The 25423-nt window shown below is 35.9% G+C and overlaps 2 protein-coding genes across 3 annotated transcripts in view; one reads left to right on the top strand and one right to left on the bottom strand.

Moving 5' to 3' along the window:
- Window positions 1-12222, bottom strand: part of LOC122570830 — a 246655-nt gene extending 234433 nt beyond the window's left edge. The window contains exon 1 of the mRNA XM_043733699.1: window positions 12012-12222. The gene's annotated coding sequence lies outside the window, so the exon portion shown is untranslated. The remainder of the gene's footprint in view (window positions 1-12011) is intronic.
- The window catches only part of LOC122570831 (autophagy-related protein 16-1), a 606503-nt gene that overhangs the window by 511315 nt on the left and 69765 nt on the right, over window positions 1-25423 (top strand). The gene's annotated exons all lie outside the window — the stretch shown is intronic.

Genomic DNA, 25423 nt, shown 5'->3' with positions numbered 1-25423 from the left:
GGTTAGTACCGTATGACCTTGCGAAACTAGTGGTGACCCGTTGAATGCAAATTTTTCGCTTTAAACTTGCAAACTGCCGGTATGCTTTTCTCTTGGAAACGTATTCGCGCCAGTGCTGACAAATGCAATGAAAATTACTTTTGATCAATTTTCTTGAAACCTTTCGCAAGGTATTCTACATTAAGTATGTAAAAAAGGAGGAAATTTGGAAAACTTGCTGAAAGGAATCGAAAGTACGAAGAAAATTACAACGACCGTCGAATGGAGTTTCTACGGACATTGTACAGAGGAGCCATTTAATTCCACAGATTTTTGAATCCATATATTTTCACAAATACACTTCATTCATATTCGACATTTTACTCGATATTCAGCACTCTTTCGAATTATTCAAATTATCTGGCAATAGACTTTTTTCGCCAGTTGAAAACTTTGTAACAATCGAAAAAAGCTTTTTATCAAAATTAACCTTCTATACCTTCGTGACATATAAATCGCCAATTTTTAAGTGTTTCATACCATTCGGAGAAATCATGAATTCAATGGTTTATATACAATAAAACCATCGAGGCGTTCCACGACTCTTAAATCCTATGCAAGATATCGATCGATACAAATGAAAATACAGCGAATCCGGCGAATCCAATGAACCACGAAGGAATCCTTTATTCTGTTTCCGAGAAGCGTGCCGATACACATGGTTCACGGTGAGCCATCTACGATCTATAGGTGTAACGGTGCCAACGGCAATTAATTTCGCTCGTCCACGTGGCACTCCCATTCTAGCCCGAAGTCTTCAATTACGTTCTCGCTGTGAACGGTGGTGTCGGCGCGTGAGCAATACGCTCTCGAAGGGAAAACAGTGGTGGTACACGCACGAGGTCCACGCGCACAATCACGCGCGGAGAGGGGCGAAACACGCATCGTGTACGTTGTTGGTCTCGTGTAAAACGGATGTTCACCTCCCAGAGCGCATAATTTTTCGAGGGAACCGAGACGGAGAACACTAAGAAAGAAGCGGGAAAGGAAATTGGGAGAAAGAAGACCGTGTAAGGAAGAGGCAGAGAGAAGAAGAAAAGAGACGATCACTGGAAACATTGGGGGGGGGGCAAAGAAAGAGGAGGAATGAAGCTAGAAACACCGAGAGAGGTGAAAAGAAGGGAAACTGGCGTATCTAGACAGAGATGGAACAGAACAGCGTCGAAGAATAGAGATGGAAGATGATTTGCGCTTTCATGAGAGCGGCCAGACTTCTAGTGGTCGGGTAGGAGTACCCAGGGGGCTATTAACCGTTCGCAAACAATGATCTAGAAGCGGAAGTGGCTGCGTTCTCCATCCCCGGCCGCCGCTATCCTTATCAGAATTTCAGTCTGGGTAGGAGGAGGAGACAGACAACCGAAGAAGCACGAGGAGAGAGTTCCAACTAAGAGATAAGGGTAACCAAGGGGGAGTGTGTTCTCTTTCGTGTGGTCTTCTAATTGAGCGACTTGTACGACGAGTTGCCGCATCCGCGCTTCGCGATGCCACAATTCTCAGCTGAATGACGCCAGTGCCGTGATTATCTTGTAATACAAGAGAACTCATTGGCTCATCGATATGGTAATCGATATTCGAAGCGATCCATTATACTGCTTCGCAATCGTGATACCCTTCGACGAGTTGCGATCTAATAATTCTTAATATAGTTATTTGTTTAAAAGTGTTTCTGTATTATTAATTTAAATATTTGATGTTTCAATATTGTTGCGATACTCTCGCATTGTGAAATTATGTTGTTGTGCTTCGATAACGCTATTCTGGTCCAACACTACACAATTCGTGTAGTTGATAGAGTATGGACAGTAAAGAATACTTTTATTTAAGAAATACACGCGTGAGAAAGCTCGTCAACATGGAAATGGTTTTAATTAATGTTTCATATCAAAGTTGTTCGAATTATTTTCCTTCGAAAATCATTTAATCTATGAATTCACTGCTTGATTTGTATTTTCTATTTACTAGAATCAGGGCTACAATAGATAGAAATAAAATTGCATTTTTATAGTGCGGCTTGACTATACACGTTTATATATATTCATGCGGAACGTACGACAGAAATTTGAGTGTGTAGTGCAAGTTCATTTTCGAATTTATTTTATGCAATTTAATCTGCGATCAAATATGCTAGCACTTCATCGCAGGACGATGAAACTAAGTGACGAACTAATTGCTACAAACTAGCCTAGATCAACTGTTCTAAGTAAAAGTGAGAAACCAGCTTCCTTCAATCAACTATGAAAACAATGTCCATGTACTTAACCCTTACACAAAGATGTCTGAGCTGGCGTTCTATTTATACAATTATAGTGTTCTGACACTACAAGCATTTAAATGAAATTTTACACGAGCGGTAACCTTAATTGTTGGAGAATAACCGCGTGAACCCGGTGGAAAACAATTATTTGTGGTGATATGGAGAAGCGAAATTACGAAGTTTAATGATGTTGCATCAAAGAACGCAGTTGATGAGAAACCGCTGCGGTAAAAAGCAGCTTTAGCGGAGTCGCGAAACTCCGTGAAAATTGAAGCGACAGCCAGTGCCTGTTTGCGGGATCGTTGGCTTCTCCTTGCCGCAAGGTCGTGTTCAAACGCGTTCCCATCATCTGTCTCGGATGTCAGAAGGTATGGAGAAGTACCTGTTTGAGCCATCAACGAGGGCACTAAGCAACGAGAAAGAGAGAGAAAGAGAGAAAGAGAGAGTATGAAATCGTTCGCGCATAAGGAGCCATCGACAATCTTCGTGCATTTCATTTTAACAGAGACTTAATTAGATCGGGCAGATATCGAACTAAAAATATAGTTAGGATTGTGTAAAAATGATACGAGAGACGTACGGCGCCATTCCATGTGTTTAATCCAATTACGGTCACGTTTAATTGAATCGTTGTAACCGTGACTCGCAATAAACCATGCAGAAATGTCGAAGGATATAATTTGATTGAAGAGGGCACGAAAGACGAATAATTACAAATTTTTGAGGTAATGTCATTATCGGTAATTGGGAAGGAAGGAAGTACGTTTTAGATTATTCCAGTTCACTTTGAACGACTTTAGGTCGAAATGTAACGTCGTTTATACTTAAGTATAGTAGATCTAGCGTTGTAATGTCTTAAAAATTGATCGAATTTACGTACAAATAATTAACATTTCACGTTATACACGCTATATGCTACTGTAAATAATTTTTAGTATTAAAAGCTTGAATCGTTTTAAAGTTCCCTTCTAAATTTTATGACTTTTAATTTGGCTTTTACATTCAGATCGCCATTATCGTGTATATCGTTGAAGTACGTGCCAGCTGAGATCGAAAAAGTCCATAATGAACATATTAAACACGTAGGTGTAACCCCCTGTAAGATATTAAGTCGAAAGTGAAGAATAAGATTTTTTAAACGAGTCTTCGTCTTCCAGAAGATCGATTTTGAAAACGTATCTTGTATACCGCACTTCACTTCTAACAGGTAGTGAATTGGCCTTGGAGTTCTTGGTTACCATTATACGCATGGTTGACGTTGTAATTTATTATGTATCACCTTACTGGATTTTCATCGATGTAAAAATATGTATCAGCATGTTCGTATCAGAGTGAAGTACGCAATCATAGCTGTTGTTTTCAAAATTGATTTTCTGAAACACGAAGTCTCATTAGAAACATTTATTCTTTACATTTCTTTTTTGTTTTCTTATGGAGAATCACACTTTACTCGACAGTATTACAGTTCGCAGAACAAGCTTGAACGTTATCTGATTGAAAGATGTTATCTAAAAAAGAAAAATCATTTCAAAATAATTCATTTGATCTCGTTGAACTAAGTTGCTTGTAAGATAACGATATTCAAATAGTTAGAATCTTATAACAAATAAAATCTGACCAATTTTGTAGCAAAATAATTTGTGCATAAAAACGTTATAAGTATTAATATACATCTATATTGAATTTTTAAACAACAGTAAAATAATTAAAATTATCGCACATGTCTCGATAGAAATCATAACAAGTCAGATAAATATAATTCTCTTGGCTGGTCGATCTCGACTACTCGAGAAAAACGACTCGAGTGCTAATCGTAATCGAGTTAATTCTTTACTTCTCCGCGTCTTAATGAGAAGTTTCTTAGCCAAGAAGTTTTACGGCTTCTTAGCAGTTCGTAACCGAATGAACACGGTCACTTCCTTCCGTAGAAACGAGTTCGAGGTGGCGCGAAAATTTGCTAGGAGTTCCAGGAATATTATTCCGATTTCGCTCGGAGCTGAATCCTTGTAGTACGTATATATGTACGCATATGGTTGTACCGTTATAACAGCGAGGCGGTTATAATCCTCTCAGCTGGCTGGTGACGCTCGATTCCAAGGGTACAGAAGTATCTTTACATTTTATTGGACATCTTTTCTTGGAAGCTGTGTTTGCGGAAGATCGAGTTTCAGAAACAAACGACGCGTTCATCAGATTTCTTTTTGACTCATTCTTTCAGTGTAATTTCAGAGCATTGTGTACGATAGTCGATCTAAATGTTTATTAGCTCTTATTTCAGTGTCCACGTAAACTTTCTCCTCTTCCGTTTAAGCGATACAGAAGACGTCCATTCTTTCCTTCATATTACTCAATACATAACTTAAGCTTTTTCTACGATAGCGTTGATTTAAAAATGTTAAAAAATAAAAATTTTCCATCCTATTATTAATATACACGAAACACACGAGTAGAAATTGCAGAAGAAGATGTAAATCATGCGCTAACGCGTAAAAATTAATTATAGAATATATTTATTCTACGATATTTCGCATACTCTCTTTCGTTTCTAACTATTCCAAAGCTACAATTTATTCCAACTGCATAGAATACCTCGTATGCACTTTGTTATATTAACCTATTAAAAAAAATGACTCAATTACAACAAGACAATACAAAAGGAATTATAGAGTACATCGGCTTAATGTTCGTTAAACACTCGTTTCTCTTTTTGATTTTAAAACGTAAGATATCCAGTATTAGTTCCCAGGGAAATTATCGTGCGTACACTGTACATATACTATCTTACATTCTGTTATATCAACAATCTCTGGTTCACAGGAATGCGAGCATATCAGTAGTAGACTTACAGCGTTAAAACGATTAATTGGCAGCATTCGTTACCTCATTAAGAACGAATACTTAAAAGATACGGTGCCTTAATCGTACGTTGGGATTCACGGAATCAAATGCACGCATTCACGCGCACGCGTTCCCGCACGCTAATGCCTTCTATCGAATACAAACGCGTTCCTTTGTGTGTAAATTTGTGCAAGACCACCGATGTTCTACACAGAGCTTTATGAAAAAACAAAAAATTCTTTTTAGCATCTCCTTTTCCGACTATTCCACGTCCCTTCCCTTGGAACATTCAACACGTGGTTCGAGTTTCAGCGAAATAATCCAATGGAAAATGAAATAAGATCTAGACGTTTGGAAGATTGTGTATTATTATTTAATTCAACAGAGTCTCTCTGTTTGATTGAGTGAAATTTTTTTATGCATTTTATGGACATATTTGATCGAACGCGTTAAATATTTCATAAAATAGATATATATATATTTCTATTCAGATTATCTAGATTAAAATCTTCTTTCTAAATTTTATAGGCTCGGAGAATTAACATTCTAAGCGCACAGTAGCAGGTTACGATGGATATTAATTCGATGCTAATTCAAATTCAACGGACGTTAACAGCTAGCTATAAAACCCATTAAAGAGTAATAAATATTGAACTAAAAGCCAACACTATTTGCCGATTGAGCGAGGAAAATAGTTCTTTCAGTTACCGTACATCTAATTAACCAATAAATTTTCATCGATCGAACGCGAAAACGAATCGAAGTGATTGCGTGTCTTCGGTTACGCACAACCAAGTATTTAATTTACTGCATCGTATATCACATGAAAGTCACAGCATCGTGCACAAGTTGACAAGCATATATCGTTCTAGCTTTAATTGACACGTTCAATTCCTACTTGTAGATTCTAACCCTAATTACGACACATTATAAAACGCTTAATTACTTCCACTGACATAAACCAGAGGTCGATATTAATATACGATATGTTTTCTCAAATGCATACACTTTAAGAACGGTTTTAAAGTCGAGAAATGAGAAAAATATTTTATGATACGAAGATTTATGTTCTTGGTTCGAGGTCTATTTAGCAAATGCTTTTCGACGTTCAGCTGAAGCAAAGCGTTTCTACAACTGGCAATATACACTTATACTTATGTAGTAATAATTTCTCCGTAGAAATTTCAATCATGAAATTGACGCTGTGATTCAGTATAGCATGGCTCTACATCATATTTATGGTTGGAATAAAGATTAATTTTCATTATTAAAATCGATTATTGTAGTATGCATATACATGATTAATTATCATTTTGATATAACAGGAACTTATTTATTCATTTATCTTTTTCGAACACATCTATCTTTAATCAAGCATACATCATAAAATGTATCTTTTTCTCTGAATAAATACCGAGCAAGAAATCGAACCAGCAACATATACTCTCTATATTCACATGCTATCTTTCATTATAGTTAGAGAATGATTTGTGTCTTGAAATCCGCCAAGTGAGCATCCTGTGCGTTAGCCTCTAGATACTAAACGCCCCTAACTTTCTTTAAAAATATCTTTAGTGTTTCATTATCCTAGCCAGTAACTCGTCTAGCTCGCAGGCAAATGCCTTATCTCAGGAAACTAGTTCAATTACTCAACAGTGCCGAAAGAGAATATCTGCAACATTGCAGATTGCAGATTATGTCACTGCTAAGTTTCTCGATGTTCCCCTGCCAGCAAAACTTCACTGACGGATTACTAGCTCAAGGACGGCCAAACCAGAAGTATCTATGGTTTCGTTCCTCGCCATCAAGGGATGTTTCATTTTACGCTTCAGTAACACCTAGCTGCGCGTGTTCGATCCGTATGCAATCACATTTAATTTCAAAGCAACTGTAATTTACCATGCGAAACAGGGATTACTATAATTCCGTATACATTCGTTGCGATATTTGGAAAGTCAATTACTGTGTGCGCGAAAGTAATTTTACACTGATGAACTATGCTCATAGAGCAGTGTGTATTCTCGTTAGATGTTTGTCATAATGTGTAAAGTAAAACTTCCAATTCTAGAATTAAAAGCATCGTTTGTTATCTATGATAAAATTTATTTATCATTGATTTGTATCGTCCCTTATTTTCATATAAAATTTGTTTCAAGGAAATTTATTAATAGTTACAATGTTAGTACTCGATATGTGAAAATGAAATATTTCAGAAATAATACTAAAAGGATGTCTAGGTGAATTTAACTCTTTGGAGACTAATGGGACAACGTGTCCTAAAGTAACTTTTAAAAATGTTACTAAATCGTTATAATTTTTCTGACATCGCTGGTACCTGAATTTGATGAATAAAATTACATAGGTATTCTATTCTGAAAATTATGCTTAACCTACTTTTTCAACTTTCAGTGAATCGTAGTCCATATTATTACATTATTGTTATCGTTGTTAAAAGGAGAATCTGCCTCGAAGAATTAAATTTACTTTCAAGTTTCTATCTATAAATGCTGCTAATACTTCGAACGATTTGAAAATATAGAGCCACCGCGATTTTATCTATTTCATTCTCTACTATGAACATAAGAAATTCTAGTGAAATTAAAAAATTTAATACCCACTTAATATCAACGAATAACGCATGGCAGCATTTCAATAGCGCAACGTTATTTCAAGACTCTCCCGTATCAAACCAGGTTTCAAATAAATTAATGGAGGAAACCTGTTGTATCATTTTCAATCATGTCACTCTTGTTAGGAGCTTACGCTGTTTCTAAGGTCACCAGCGGGTTTGCATCCGGTCAAGGGCGATAAGATTGATTTCACTGGTCTTTACGAACTCTACGAAGCCATCGAAGGAAACTAGTCTTGTTCGCAATTTATACGGCTTGTTAGCCACAGCGTTAATATTACGTGACGTTCGACCCTCCTGCTAGATGCATGTTTTTTCGCGAGGAAGTAATATCGCGGTACTCGTTAATATTTTATTGATGCACTCTCAAATCGACCAGTGCATCATTCTGAATTGTCACGTTGAAGATTTAGCTACAGTATTTATAGTTCGCGTAGCTTACCATCTGCTAAGTTACAGATTTATCATAGACTAGAGTTTAGAAGTTTCAGGAGATGAAGATCACATTTTTCAATAACAGAGGATTGTTTCAAATAAACTGTTACGCCTCATGAATGATTCTGAACGATTGGTGCATATGGAAGTTTGCTTTATGTCTCGCTAAAATTATCATCGAAGAACCGATCATGTTGTAGGATTTCGAATCATACGAGTATTAAAAATATTAAAAATAATTGTTATGTAATAATTATACCCGGACTTAATACTCCATTCGAGGACTGCTTTGAACTACAGAAGACTGAATATGAACAACTGTGATTATAAAATACACGACTATAATTGAAAGTTATGAAGTTATATAAATCGTTAATCATCTCAGTAAATTTCTATTGTAATGACAAATTTTGTCGATAGCCATAGTACCTTGAAACGATGGACCGCAAGTATTCGTTGAGTTTAATTCTTCCCTTTTGCTCGATTAACCAACCAATTGGAATGTTCCCTGACTAGAACGATTTTTCCCTTCGTTAAGTTAAATTTCATTAAATTTTCCTACGCTCAAGATCCTTTTAGTACCTTGTATTTTTAAGTAACTGCTATCAGAAGAAAGCCATCATTGGCTCATTTGATAAAAGGTTTATCGATAATAATATTATGTTTTCCGGTTACTGCGAATCTGGTCGTAACATATCGCGTCGATTGACTTTTTTTATTCGCACTCGATTGAACAGGCAAGTGGAGCGAAGCTATTAATACTACTTATCATAGAATATTTCTCGTGCGCCAAAAATAGGTCTCTTTTAACGTTGGCTGTCCACAAGGCCGAAAACATGAAAGTAAAAAGGATTTCTAATAAGTCTATAAATATTTTATCTTAAAAGATAAATGAAACGCACTTTCTTGTATTTTTCTTCGACGAGCGATGGAACCAGAGCGTGAGTATCGCGTCACAGATAAAGAATTTTCTTATAAATAACGATAAGAATATTTTATTATTTAACACGGCGCATCAAAGCAATTATTTTACTAATACTATTGATGAGATTGTTGCATTTTTATCTTTTTTCTACTTTCAAGAAAATTCATTTAACAATTAAACAAAGCAAATGGATAAAATGCTCATTATGACTACTTCAAAGTGGTTATTGCTATTTGAAATTAAGACACTTCTATTGAAAAAAAAGAGAACGTGTAATTCCAACTCCGCCCTATTTTAATGAGAGAAAATGGATTAATCGTTCTTCAAGCTAGAACAAAAAGATTTCTTCCTTATATCGAATCGCAAGAATCGCTCGCCACCGGCGAGGAGTATCATCCGGTAAGCGCTGCGATGAACGTTATCGATAACAGTTATCTCTGAAACAGTGTACGAACAACGTTTGCTTCCGCCCTCGCTCAATTAGCTACACAATTCGTACAGAACGACCAGTTTAAATGTGCCACACTTGTTTACTCTCTTTTCGCAAATTGAATGTTCTCATTCATTAAGCGTCTATTTCCTTTCGACTAGAACAGTGTGTGAGAGAGAGAGAGAGAGAGAGGAAATAGAAAGAAAGAAAGAGAGAACGGCAAATATGATCGCGACATACATATAACGTGCGCTTTGTTTAACACGTTTCACGGCCTGTTTCACGGCCTATTTCACTGAATTTCGTACGATTACTCAGATACACTATTCCTGTGTTATAAAACGATATATACACTATGCACTGTTTAAAAGATTGCGAGTTCATTTCTTCGAACGAAAACGCTATATTATGATGCAAACTGACACGAAGAGACAGTTACTGGAAGCTGTCCAAAGTTTTAGTTTAACACGATGTGTAATCGCGAAGAAATATTGATAGCGATGATAAATCTAAGAGCGAAGTAATTATGCTAGTCAGTCTTAAAAGGTGACTTTGTTGATGAAGACACGGCCGGAGCCACTCAACGCGACTTGGCTTCTTTCTTCGTATTTAATTAACGACTGAATTACCGCTGGCATGTCACGTACAGAGAGAGGTGCGAAATGATGTAGTTTCCACTCAAGGATGATAAGATTGATTCGCCTATCCCTTAAGCCTCTTGTAAAACCATTGAAGGGCTTTAAGTAATCAATATCGCACGAAAACGGAGGAGTTGCGAGCAGGGGGACGGCGGGTGAATCTCATTACCCTCTGCAGCTAAGGCCATTGTGCAGCTGAACTTCATTATCCGAACTAATTATTTCAAAGTTAGTCGAACAGTTCGCCACAATGTAATGGCGAAGGAAACGGTCTTAGTGCCGCGAGGTTTGCAGCTAGACCAAAAAGGAACAAGAAGAAGAAAGACCGACTATGCAAGAGAGAACATAATATCGCTTGGTATAAGGATCTTGCCTTTGTTGCCATTCATTAGGGTAATTACAGGAACCGATTTTCTCGCAAATACCACCGCGCAACCAGGAATTGAATATCAGTGTGTGGAAGATCGCGGCTACTGAATACCGAACACCGAACGCGCGCTCCTCGAAACACCTAGGTATTCGTGTTTCCTAATGTCCTATCAACAATCCTATTTATATATTGCACATACTGATTTCGGTGTTGTTATTTGAAAATTATTTTATTTATATCTCAACATAAATAAGAATACAATGTGAGAGATCATCCGTCAAAAAGATAGAAAGCGAATTATGTCTCTAGGTATAGCACAAAAACAATCGTGCGGCCACCCTTTTACGGTTCGAAACGAATCACCAACACCTCCTAGCAAACTGCTGCGAAGAGCTTCCTTTTTGCTTGCCTTCGAGTGGTATACCGTGGCAATCGTAGAAATCAACCGACATCTAGTCAACGGCAGTCCTTTCATTTACACCACGATGTCGTAACAAGGTAATACGCTTTTTGATTGAAAGCACGAGGGAACAGAGCTGTCCGCGCCAGTATGAGGATAATGTCTTACACGTCGTACGTGTGTGTACGCACTTCCGTTCCTCGCAGCGATCAATTATTCCAAATCCGGCGTGTGCAGGCGCACCAAGGGAAGAACCGAAAATTCCCTCCGAGTGGGCGAAATCATCCAGGTGGAAAATTGTTTTGCCGCCATTCGCGATACGTAGAGTGGATAGGTATAACCGTCGCGGATTGGACTTATCGATTTTATTGAGAATACAGCGCGGTTCGTCGGAATACGATCCGAGGGAGCGGGATGGAGGGATAGATGCCTCGTCCAGCAATCGGCGAGACGTGAAAACGCGAAATGGAAAAATTTGAGGCCAGGTTGGCCCGATCAGGCTGGTGATAGTGGTGGTAGTAGTAGAGTTTTCGCGTTTAATTGAAAAAAAGAGGACCAACGGGGGCCAAACCTCTCGAAAGGATCCGATTTAGAATTTCTGCCGGTGCTCGATACCTCCCAACAGCCTGGAATCGTTTTCATTCGGTACAGGCTCTTCCCTAGCATCGCTGGGGCGACGTTTTGCGACGCGACGATCTATGAGGAGGTCCTCAACGCGCGACAAACCGTCACTTCTCTCACGGGAATTTTCAATCCACGCTTCTTTGAACGTCGACTGCGAGATAAATCACCAGCTTTTTTCATTCACGCTACATCCGAGGAGAGGGTAGATTCGATTCCCTAGACCGAATCTGCCGATCGAACAAAATTAAAAGGATCACTTGTTCATCTTCTCTACCTACTGAACTCTGTGTGCTGTCGCGGGCGATTGACTCTGTCGTGACTCTACTTGACGGTGACAATAAAATAACGAACGCGCGTGAAATACAGCGATAAATTAGAGCTGCAGGATCTAAACGGCGAGGGAACTGTCATTCGTGAGAAATTACGTACCTTGGTCGAGTGTCGTTGACTGGGACGGTTGGCTGATGGAACCAGGGTAGATCGACGACAAGACGTGGTGGATCTCGTACGCAAGATAGACTGTCGTAGCACTCGGATGGCTTTCTCTCTTTTACTCTTTCTTCATTTGTCTCTTTTGCTCTATCTCTCTCCTTCTTTCTCTCGCTTTCTCGCTCTCTCCCTCGCGTGCCCTTGGACTTGAGCCCCGTTCACGGCCACAACCAACACAGAAATGCTGGGATTGCAAGGCGTGCGGCCACTTTTCCTGCCGGTACCACCAGGTGGGGGGATGTGCCCGGTTGCTGTTGGCAGGTGGAATGCTCAACATCACCGCAACGTACTCACGAATTATTAGTGCGACGGGACGTCCTGGAAAGGGAGAAGGAGAAGAGGAGATGGTGGTGTGTTTGCCTGGATAGGTAGAGGGGGGAGAAGAAGCGATACTTTGGAGGGGATACTAAAGGGAGGAAGGCCCCCGCGATTCGGGCAACTCAACGTGTGATTTCAAGTACGTTCACCGGCACTGCGCTTCCGCGGTTTCGCGGAATGAGCCTTTTGGGTTCCTGGCCTTGCCCGCCTTCGCTTTTAAGGTCTTTGGACGCTAAATATTGCTGGTTCCTCACACGCCTCGCTCAACTTATCATCCCCGTCGTCTCGCTTCCTCATGTCAGCGGATACTAATTATTTTTTCAATTATTTTCCTCATCAGTAGCTGAAATTCCTTTTGTAGCCATATCCGCGTGCGAAACAATAAAAGTCATTTGCAGCTCGTCTATTTTTGAGAATTGAAGATCGTTCTATCGGATTCAATTTACCTTGCGTAATTGCCAATTACATCGCTAGTATAAACATCTGATGTAATGAAAATTAAGTTTCTTTCGTTTTTTAGTTCAAGCTTCCGGAACACTTGACGAAAATAACGTGCTTTAAATGAATAGGAATTATAATTTTATTATGTTATTTGGTTTTTGTTTCCTGTTGTTTAATGGTGTTTGATGGTCGTCGTTATTTTCATAGATAGCAAAATGACTAAATAAGAGAGATCCTTAAAGAGGATATCCAATAGGAGGTTTCCTTTCTTTTTTGCTGTAGCTAAACAACGTTTCACGTTTCTTGCTTTAATGTTGCACTTGAAATTAAAATTTACTTTCAACCCGTTTTCGTTGCCGTTAGTTTCTCGTGCACTTTGGATAAATGGTTCGTAGACGTCAGAATATGTAATAGTGCGATAATACGGTACTCGAACATTATGATGTACGGTTCACTATTTCTTTAATTACAGTTAACATAACATACTTATGACACTCAGTGTCAATTTCTAATTTCTACGTCCTTTCAAGTACTATTAATAATTTCAAATTTTTGGTTCGAGCCATAAATAACTTTCATTTTTATTCTTCTTCTTACTAATTTGTTATAATTTAATTGTGGATATTTATTGGCACAATTAAAGAAACAAAATTTAAGTGGAGTTTGTTTTACCTATTAAATATTCTAACGAGTACTCTACTTTGATTATTTTATATATTTTTGCACATTGTATGCATTCTGTGCAATTATAAAGAACTTGCTATATCATGTTTTCTCGTGTTTTACAATTTTTTCCCATTTAACGCATTTTTTAACCTTACACGAAGATCGTAATCTATAGAGACGATGTTCAGCGGATATGGTGAATGTGATAAAACTGACCATTCAATTGCCGTGTGAGTTTTGCTACATGCGGTCGCGCATTATCATGCAATGGAACCACATCCTTGCAATTGATATGCGCACAACGTCTTTCCTCAAGTTTTTGCTGCACTCATTCCAATTTCTGGATGTAGGTACGTGTTACGATTTCAAGTTTATTTTCGTTCAATTTTACAAATTGCAAGGATACATCTCTTCCATTAGTGTCTGTATTAGTATCTCCCTGCTAGCCATTGCAATTTCCCATTTTAAAAAGATGAAAACAGTGACGCTTCGACAAAGAAGGTGCATTCATTCGTTGGATATACAGCTTCTATATTGTATCATTTGTAACGTTGTATTAAAACCTTGCATTAAATATAATGTTCTTTTAACGTTCAATTTCATGTCATTGAAAGTTTTGGTTAAATAATAATTTGGAAAACAGCTTAATCCTTTTTGTATAAATTCCACATTGTAAGTGTCATCATAACTGGTGCAATTATCAGTACCTATTTATGTTCTATAAACAGTAGAAAAAATTTATTTTTTGTATTTGATACCAGTAATTTAGAAAGTCTTATCGATAAAGAAATAATTATTTTCGTTCATTTATTTGGAATTCGTTATCACTTTATTATACTGGCAATTACTGTTGTGTCTAGTAAATGATCTTACACCAGGTTATCTTTGAAGTCTCTTGAATGAAACTTTAAAAACCGTTTACACATTGTCCGATGTTATTATGTCGTCACGTAATCATACACGTTAAAATGTCTTTTTCAGTGATCGTTAATCTCTTGTTTGAATACCCGGAGACCCATACGAACGTGTTCACTTTCAAGTTTTCCACTATTTTTAATTCGAAATCACACTTGAAACACGCTGATTAGCTTCAGATCACTGACCAGAAAATTACGAGCATGTATTTATTACAAAAATAGAAAAAATATTACCTGCAATGTGCCACATAAGTTTCTCCAAGAATGCAAATTTCCTTTAGTCACAGTGGAAGTTATTTATAACTCAACTTAATAGTTCAATTATTTACAATTAGTTGCACTAAAGTTTAATCGATACGCACCGGTTTATCGTTCTCTCGCAGGGTGTATTATAGAACTTCTATAGGCTGCATTGCGAATGTTTTCTCGTGATTGATTTATCACAATGTAATACTGCTTTATCTTCCATAATCATTCCAGTTTTCTCTGTCCAGTTAAACGCGTGGAAGTTGATCCTAACAAGCTTACGACTTGAGCATCGACTTCGTTTGCCGAACTACGTATTTGCATTACTTCCCGGTCGACAACTTTCGAAGTAGAAGAAGTTGATATAATTTTCATATGCAGTTCTCAAATGAGGATTTTAGTAGGAAAGTAGTAGGATAAAATATTTAATCTTAGAAAACTGTGGTAATGGTAAATTTTAATAGTATGCCACGAAAGATCAACACACGTTGCTGTATGTTGTCGTAATAGCATGTAAATTCATGAAATCTTGTAGATATCGTAAACGCGTATCTTATATCACATATCGTCGCCTGTAATTACCTTGTCTTTGGAAAAAATTATAGTTGTACTACTTTCCTTAAATTCCTTGCGTGATAGTAATAATTGATTCTCCTATTTATTGTACAAGTTCTGCAAGGTATCTTCTAATTATGTTCTCTCTTCGATATTAATAGACGTATCCGACGAAGACAGAGAAATTACACGAGCCATTAAGATTAAAAACAGATACCATCAGCACAAGATTTAAATTGAAAAATTCTTTTCACAAGTAACGAAACAATCAACTGTCAAAGAACTCATGGCAATTATATCGTCCGTGTTCGCAACATTGTCTATAATATATAATTGTTCTCCGCGAGTAATCTTCGCACGTTAATTTCCAAAACGCACGATAGTACTTTATCATATCAAAGTATCTCAATCAAAGGAAGGAAGAGAAAGAGAGAGAGAGAGAACCTTCTGACCATAAACACACTGACGAACGTCTTATCCTTTCTCATTCCTATTCTATAATTACGTTTCGATGCGATCTGGATGGGTCGTAGATGGCGTAACACGCAGAATACGTCGAATGAATTGCCATAGTCGTATTCGCCGCGCGTCCCGATATTATCATCGGGTAAAATAATATCGCAAATGATTGCCGGCGAACGTGATCCCGTTCTTTAAGCCCGGCGTATGTACCGCATTAAAATGTAGTAAAACGGATGCCATAAATCTTCGAGCTACTTCGCGGCTGCGCACACACCGCGCTAACGTTAAACGTTCAGGAAAACGTCAAGTGGATCTTGTCCGACCAACCTGTTCGGAAGCTTTTCATGCGCGTTGAATCTTGGCTACCACGAACTTGACTCACACTCGTCAAGGAATTGTCATGGATCTCTTGACCGTTTGCAAATCGTGCTGCTCCTGGCTGCTGGATATTATCCCTTCCCCTCCCCCCCCCCCTTGAAGGCTGAAGCGACTTAATAGTCCTGGGAACTGTCATCGAGGAACAAGCACACAGAGAACATGTGGAGCAATGAGATTCGCGTCATCGTTTTAAAGATACAACCATGTGTTAAGTAACAGAGGCTATCAAGATATAAGCGAACAGCGTAATAGTTTGGAGTTGTAGCCAGCGCGTTCGTTTGATTCCGTTCCGGCGTTTCGAACTGGTTACGCTTCACGTCGTAGCCAACATTCTAACGGGCATTTCTATTAGCAGCCAGTCGCTTCTTAGGGACTACGATTAATTTCGCCAAGCTTAAGACAAGTAATACGATTTGAATGCTTTCAGTGTGAGGCGAATGAAGTTAGCTGATAGGTTTATTAAAATTTATGTCGCATGGTGGGCTGCCAGGAGAGTGCGTTGTTTGTAGAAATTCCTTTGGGATAAGATATTGGGACAAGCAATGCAATTTGAATGCTTTGAGGGTAAAATGAGTTTATAGAAATTTACGTAGGATTAAGGGTTATTAGTTGCGTGTATTGTTTATGCAAACGTGGAAAAATATATTCGGTATAATCATTAACCAATACGATTCATTAATTTTACACGGTTGACGCTATAGCTGAATCTTCATTGCTATAATTATAATTATAATGATAAACTATAATTATGGTTATTGGTTTAATATTGCTGTTAATTATTGGAAATAAAATTAGAACTATACTCTCTTTAAAATATAATGTACGAAATACAAAATACAATGTTTTTGTTTAAGAAAAATCAATAACACGAAAACTCATGTCAGCTTATTGATACTTGTATTAGGAGGAAATTATGAGCTAAATCAAGATGTACTTAAACGTTGATAAATTAAGACGATATTTAATATGCTAATACGATAGATAATATGCTAATTTCATCCAGGGTAGGATTGATATTTATTATATTATATGTATATGGAGAAGTTAATGAGAAGTATATCGGATAACTGATACTTCTACTTCAAATTTTTTCTTATTTCTGCACACTTAGATAACTGTAGGTTCAGCTTTGTCTACTAATTTAAAGGGAGTAAACAATTCTTACGCAATGCAATTATCTAAAATTGATTTAGTTATATCCTTCATCAGAAGATCACGTAATCAGAGACGCTAAAAAGATGGAAGATACGATACGAGATAGTTTCTAGTAGAATTAAATACGTGCTATACAACTACATGAAAGATCGCTTTCATCTTCATCAGATACAACGTGTACGAATCTTTCGAATAATTATTGCATGCAGCTAAAATTCTATTTTGTCGATTATCTCATAAAATTTAACTTTTAAGGTTCGATCGTTGCTTTTTATAATACGCATGGATTTAACATTTTGCTTTATTGATTATTGCATAAAGTTCAATTTTTAACGAATCATTGTTGCCTTGTATAGTATTTATTGGTGGGCATAGAAAAATTCAGAATTTGCTGTTACAAAATCTTAGTGGAACGTGTGGGTTGGCGTTATTGGATATTTCCTTATTGCACCAACTTTTCTTGCACCCACGTTCAAGAGTAATGGCTGCACGTTTCGCTTAGAAATGTTACGGTATATTATATTAGAATATTCACACACTATTTTAAGGATACGAGAAATGTGGTTAAGCAGTCTATTACGGGTGTTGATATTTTGCTTTATTATTTTTGCTCGAGACACGTTAAACTAGTCAATCGTAACGTTTTCCTTTCCGATTCAAGAGTTCTGCATTTTACTGTTAATTGTCATAACGGCACTTGAGATATTGCCAAATTTCTGGACAATATTCAGTAATCATTGTTACTTTCAATTTTTATGAGACAAATTGGAAAATCAATGTCGGAATTTTAAACATCCTTTACTTGTACTGGTAAAAAGATGAGTGTCCAGAAAACAGAATAATAAAGGCATTTTTATCATTAATTATAAATTAGTTCTAAATACATTAAAAATTGGTTACAAATACATTGAACCCAAACTACTTCAATTGTAGAATTGAATAAGACAATAATTGCGTTAAACAATATAGCAGCTGGATTTTATTCATAATTTGCAATTGTCTTACCATAGTAATTCATCATATCAGTTAAGTCAAATTAAACAGACTGTAAACCTAATGAAAAATGAATTTCAATTTGAAAATATTTGTTACCGTTATACATATAACAGTGTTCATTTCTATAAATATTTCTATAAAAGAATAAAAATCAGAGAAGCTATATATTACAAGCTGAGAGCCACATTGTTTTTAAATTTCCACTACGGACAATAAGGTTCTAAATTTTAGAAATTTATAACAAAATGTCTCACACAAGCTGCGATACAAAGTCAACAGTGAGGAACGAAAAAATTGTTAGCATATCTTTGTAGATTCACTGTTGCGCGTTGCGAATAGTATACTAAAGACGAAACTAAAGTGTCATAAGTCTTCCAATAAAACGGAACAAATGTTACAGTATTTTCTACGAAGCTATAAACATTTTCTAAAGAACATTTACTTGAAGAAGTTGCTTCTTGTTATGCGATGTTAGAAGTTGCATTTAACGTGCGCCAATTTTCACTGTCCAATAACATTAATTTTCTGATGATTTACGTACAAAAATGGTACCTTTATTATAAGGTATTTAAATAAATTTAAATATTCTTTATATTCCGAGTACGATTCGTGCAATTGTTAAGAATCAGTGGATATCAAATAAATCAGAAACCTTATTTCTCCATATGGTTAATATATTCGTCGGCGGAATCCCTCGGGCTGTAGACTGTAGATTGCTTATTCGTGCAGCGCTGCAACCATAGATGACAAGTAGCTGTAATCGTATCAAAGCACACACGCGCGTATGCGTAGGCGTAGATAATCTAAATAAATATTGCGATATGACAAATGCGCTAGTGTATCAGTGATTTTATTTGATGCCTAGGGAAATGGGAAATACATTCATAAATGTTAACTAGTTCAGATTAAAACGATTATAAACTGTATTTCATTTGTTAGATTCATAAAACTCGTTTATCTCTGTTTTACGAAACTGATTGCAAATGTTTTTGGATTTATAGGAAATTTAAAGGTGCAAACATGCACAGAGTGCACATACTACGGTAAAATATATAGAATATCAAATGTACAGTACTTGTCGTAATATTCAATGAAAATTTATCTTTTGCTCTGTTCATTTATTTTCATCCTGTCAAAAATAATCAAGTGTGCATTGTACGTACATTTGAATATATTGGTGGCCTACATCTCTTTAGACATTCATATTACTATGTTCTTGATTATATTTATGTTAGTTATTTTTCTATATTATAGTATATTTTCTATATATATATTACAACGTGCATATTTCATATGCAATTCTTTAATTATATTGTATGAATTGACCCTAAATATTCACTGGGTCTTAGACCACAGTATCAGATCACATAAGCAATCACGAATTTTATCCAATTCTTGTAAATAATCTTCATACAGTGACTACAAAAAATATTCCTACACATCCTCGCTTTCCAATGAGACTTCTTTCTTCTCTTCTTTTATCAGCTTCTGCATTTTATTTACATATAAAATTTTCATATTCGTATGAAGAAATATTATTAAATAATACAAAATTTAATACGAACTAATTAATTGGCACGCTAAGGCTACGATAAATACAATGTTATACGTATTCTTTGTGGGTACTGTATGTAAGTAATCATATGATATGGAGCTTTTGCATGGAGTTAGAGAGGCAAGCACGTCATATACATAAAAGAATGGTTATTCTATTATCCGCATATCAAACTACATTCAATATGTCCGAATGTATACGTACGTTGAAACTTACTATGGCGTTTAATAGGATATGTTGGTACGTATGTAAATTGGTAGCGCAAACGATTCGCGAATCGACACCGTACGAATAACTGTGACTATAATCGCATAAAGCGGGGCTGGTTAGAACGCGGAAATGTATGAACGCGTTGTTAAGGGTGCGCGTAACAAATGTACGTACGGTTTAACGACCAGAGGACTCATTCTGAAACCAACTAGAAGGGACGTTCTGCAATTTGCAACGCGACCTGTCGGAGATAAATGTCTCGCATTGTTACCCAGCTCGAGTGTTTCCAGCAAAAAGCCAACGGGGCTCTGATGTCACCGCTGGAATCCTATAAGCAACCGATTACAACTTGGTGACAGTTCGTTACGCACTTTGACGCAATTACCGCTCAAACCCACAATCACATTTTCGTCATAAAGCGAGTAGTCCGATTAACGATAGTGGCTGGCATTTATAATCGTAATTTGTTTCTTATCGATCACATTTATGCCGCTATTTACCTAACTGATGGTATGCAAATGAGGTATCGAGAGGAAAACTGCACTCCTTGGTTAAAACGTTCTGTTTAGCATTTTTCCATTTTTCAAGATATTTTAAAGTACGTATTTGAAATTCCTTGTGCTTTTAACGTTTTAAGTAAAGTTATACACTCTGGATTTTAAATTGAACGAAGAGAAGCAAATAGTACAAAGGAAATAATTGAAGTTCGGTGTTTTTCAATTTTGAAATGTTAACGAAAGGGTAAAAAGAAAGAGTTCAGAATCAGATGGTGTCCGTATGCTATCTTTGTAACTGCAAATTTCAATGTTATTATAATACGGTGCGTAATTTATTCAAGCATTGCGTAATTTTTGTTTCATACCATTGGAACCTAATTATCGGTTGGACAACGATATTCATTACCACATACTTTAAGTATTGATTTATGTGTCACATCGCTGAGAAAAAAAAAACTGAAAAGGGTATTTCCATTTTATCCTTTCTTGGCTGGCAGCACCCTACTTTTCATGTAAAAGACCTCGGTAAATCTTACATACGAGACAACATTTTGCTCCTATGTTTAATAATTTTCAGAGAAAACACCATATAACATTCTGGATAGAACCCCTTGCACGCCATTGCCCGTTTCACCTTGGATAATATAAAATTTCATGAAAAAGTGCTATGCAAATGCTGCGACGTAGTATTAAATCAAGTAACCGAGATACTATGTAAAAATTGGCAAATTATATACGTAGAAATTAAAAAGTCGAATATTCTCAGCGTACTTGCACTCATCATCAACCTGTTCCTAGCTATTATTGTACAATATAGCCTTATCTGTCCTTTTTCCATCTCCTAAATATACATGCGTCGTTGCACTTGGAGAAAGATGTCGTATTCTTTGAATTCTGCATTTTCTTATATGCAAAATTCTTTTTTATCCTTAAGGTCTATAAGACGTTTTCAGTAACAGTGCTAGTTCATAGCCGTGCATCCTTTCTAAATTAGAAACCTAACAAACAAGTGGAATTGAATGTTTTGTCCTTATTCAATACCAGTTGAAGAGTAGAAAAATGATTTCTTGCAGCGATGCTATTGTTACAGGACGATAATGTTAAAACGAAATTCGCATAGGGTGAAATGAATTGATAGTCTTGAAAGGTGAATGATAATAAGAAAAAAATCGTAATTTCTAATGTTGTCTGTGTCGCCATATGTAACTGAAGAACACTTATGTATATAGGATATTATATTTATTATATTATACTATTATACTTGTTTATTTCAGTAGAATTCTTCCTACATATACCCATAAATTCCCCTTATAAAGATGTATTACAATCCCAACAAATTATTTGTAAACGAAAGTGAAAATTGCAGAAAATAGAATGAAACTCCTTTCATAAAATTCAGGATGCCATCGTATCATTAAGATATTTTTATAGTGATGCATAGTATATTCCCTGTTTATTTGTTTTCTTGATAGCAGCACATAAAATGCGAAGATATCTATCATGATATATATGGGAAATAATTAACAATTTAGGAATATAATTCAGTATACTACACGACGTAACGGTGCATACAGTAAATACTATGTAAACTATTCGATGTAGAATTGAAACCCGAGTATAAAATAATTAACTCTCAACATAAGATAATTGACCGACTGGTTAAATAGTAATTATATCCCAATTTGAATATATTAAGCGATGACTGACTGAGTGATGAATATATTACGTGTTGATTAAGTTCTACTAAACAAGCGTTTCATTGTTAGTTAAAGAGAAAACGACTTGAATGATGTTAAAATGCAACATAAATACCGGAATGAATCTAAATGAACTGTAATTTTCTCATAGAAACTATTTCCTGCTTTAATTAAAGTACATGCTATTTATATATTAAAACTGTTTAACAAGTAATTCATCAGCGAATCACATAGATCTACCATGAGTGCCTGAACCCCTTCATTTATTTCTCACGACTGGGAAATACTCGTTTGTTTTGAGCAGTGCTGTTGAATAACATTTTTCGCTGTTAGTATAATTAGATTGTGGACCTTTAGAAAATTCACATAACATTCAAAAATATAGAAAATGTTCAAAGTAAAATTCTGTTTGCAATATTGAAAAATTAAAGAATAAAACAAATCTTTTAATTAAAAGCTATTTTCAAGGGGCTTACGTTTTTACATTTAACAGGATCCTTTCATTTTTATTTACGACAAATAGACATAAAAATTAGAAAATTAATAAAAATATACTCATCGTGTCTCTCTCTTGTCATTTTCATATGAATTTACATAAAAATTCACAGTCTAAATATGATTATTTAGCTCAATTAAGAGCATAAAATACTTATACAAATAAGCAATATGGTTCGTTTCGAGCGACTAGACGTGTCAGAAGTATGGCTCAATATTACAATTAACTTAGTGCTGTTTTACTCCGATACAGTACCGTTAACCAGTCGACGCGAATCGTATAATTAGCACGTTGATGCCGTAAAAAAATTGGAAATCGTATGGGGAAAAGCTTTTATTAAAACGGTGTATTATAATACGAAGCAGCGATATAATGCATTAGTGCACTTTTAACAGGATGTACTATATGTATCTCGTAAATGTTCTCCTTTCCTGGTAATAAATATAATACCAGGTCGGCTAGTGAACAACACTCATCAGCGAACAGTAATGCCAATTATTGCGTTAACAAGTGGCAGCATACGAACTTTTCTTTCTATATCAATTACGTCGAAAATAAGGATATAAAAAGTTTCTCTCGTTCTATAGGAGAAAAATTGTTTATGAACATGTTAATACACCTTGATGACATAGTCATAATCAATTAGTCACCTGTATTGTGACAATCCATTTCTCTTATAGCGTATCATAAATATGTTTCGAACAAGCTCCTGAGATGATATCTGGGTCATTTCTGATCTACATGTTCTCTGAATCACGTTCGTATCATTCCGTTGAATTATATGATTTCACTTTTCAAAAGTGGTAAAAATAGGATATTATAGAATTTTATTTGACTTATCATCGTCGTTGAATCTTTATTACTTTATGAAAGCCACGAAGCCATGAAAAAGTTATAAAATTGTTAGAAGTATATTAAATAACGATAATTACAAAATAAAATGTCATCATTAATACGTCCTTACAATACAATACATGGAACATCAGATGTGGATTTGTTTTGTTACGTTCAGTGGTTAAGCCTCGGTGGAAGATTAAGACAATTACAATGAAACGCTAATAATATTAATTCCTTCGGTGGGTTATAAATATCGACTAATTCTTTGTTAAAAGCATATGTACGCATGTTATTTATAACTTAGAGTCGTTATACAACAATTTATCATATTGCACAAAGTATCTAAATATTCACGCATAATATATTTTCCCAGTTATCAGAAACTGCTACTGGCACTATACAAAAATTACTTCCATTCCAAGCATATTACAGTGACAGCTATATATTCTTAAATATTGTATTATCAATTATCCGTTTAATATTAAAATACATATTCAAAATACAGTGTATATAAAATTAAAGATCTCATTTCGAACGAAGCGAACATTTTCGATTTCCGATTTCCATTAAAGCCGTATTGCGATCGTGGGTAGTATGTCAACCCTATTTACAATTCCTCTGTATTTTCTGGCACTTGATTGCGAACAGTCGAAGGGATACAATAGCCATCGCACACGCCCACTCTTTTCCAAACAAATCGAAAGACGATAGAATTTCTTTCGGCCAGTTTACATTCGAGACCCCAGATCCCGGCTCCCCTTTACAACGACGCGAGGGACAATATTTACGTGCACACGATCAAATTTGTCCACTAGAATAGGAATAAAAGAACGAAAATAAAAACGAGAAAAAAAAAGGAAGAAAATGGAACCAACAGGAAAAAAATAACCGTCGACTAACAAGGCCTTTTGAAGCCGGCGGTGTTTATAACATCATTAACTTTCGTACAACAACCGGCTGCCCTGTTTTCATTAGTTTGTTGGCACATGGCACATACTATCGATGCAGTGACACTTGCCTATTGTGTTGTCCGAGTGTAGTATTGATTTGTCGGGTAGTACTAACACTGTTCGCTTTTCGCGTGGACGCGTACGTTTTTGATGTTGCCGAACCGAAGCTTTATGTACATTTATATAGCGCCTGCTTGATACGTCCTATCTGCGTAATTCAACAAAAAGCAGCCGGAATCCGATGTAATAGTTTTATCCAGCTTTGACGTACGCCAGTGTCCATTGATCTCGTGAAATTGTCAAAAACCGATTAAAAAAAAAAAAGAAACAAAAAAAGGAAAAAGAGAAAAAGACACTTCTGCATGATTGCTGTTTTACGTGTTGAAATATACGCGTGTATTGTCGTGAGTTTCTATAAAGTAATTTTATAATCTAACAAATGTTTCGCCGAGGATGAAACATTATCTTAATATTGATTGCGATTTTTGAAATTTTATAAAGAAGTTATAAAGAATTGAAATGAAGATGTAGATTATGAAGTAAAGTTTGAATGCCTTCAATCGTAAAATATTTTTACAGAGAAACATATGTACATTATTAAGCAAAATAAGTATGTTAGATTCACTTTTATGATATAACGATTTGATAAATGAAATCAACAAGTAAATAGTCTCTGCATGGCAACACGTTTGTGATAATGGTTCAGAAGAAGGACATCTGTACTTAAGAGCTTTCCTCTTTTTCTTTTCTTCATCTTGATTGAATATTCCATATATTTTTGACTTTTCCAATTGAGGTTTTTATAAATATCCTATTAACAACTTTACTAAGTTAAACGAACAATTCATACGTAATTAGTCACGCAGTAAAAATTGTGACCACGTGCTGCTATAAATAACAGACGCTGGCAGTATAAATACAAAGAACCGAAGTAATCATGTGGCAAGGAACGACACAAGAAACGTTTCCTTTTCTA

This window comes from Bombus pyrosoma, linkage group LG9 (genome assembly GCF_014825855.1).
Source record: "Bombus pyrosoma isolate SC7728 linkage group LG9, ASM1482585v1, whole genome shotgun sequence".
NCBI lineage: Eukaryota > Metazoa > Arthropoda > Insecta > Hymenoptera > Apidae > Bombus > Bombus pyrosoma.
The sequence above is the reverse complement of the archived record's forward strand: the minus strand, read 5'-3'. Positions and strand labels throughout refer to the sequence as shown.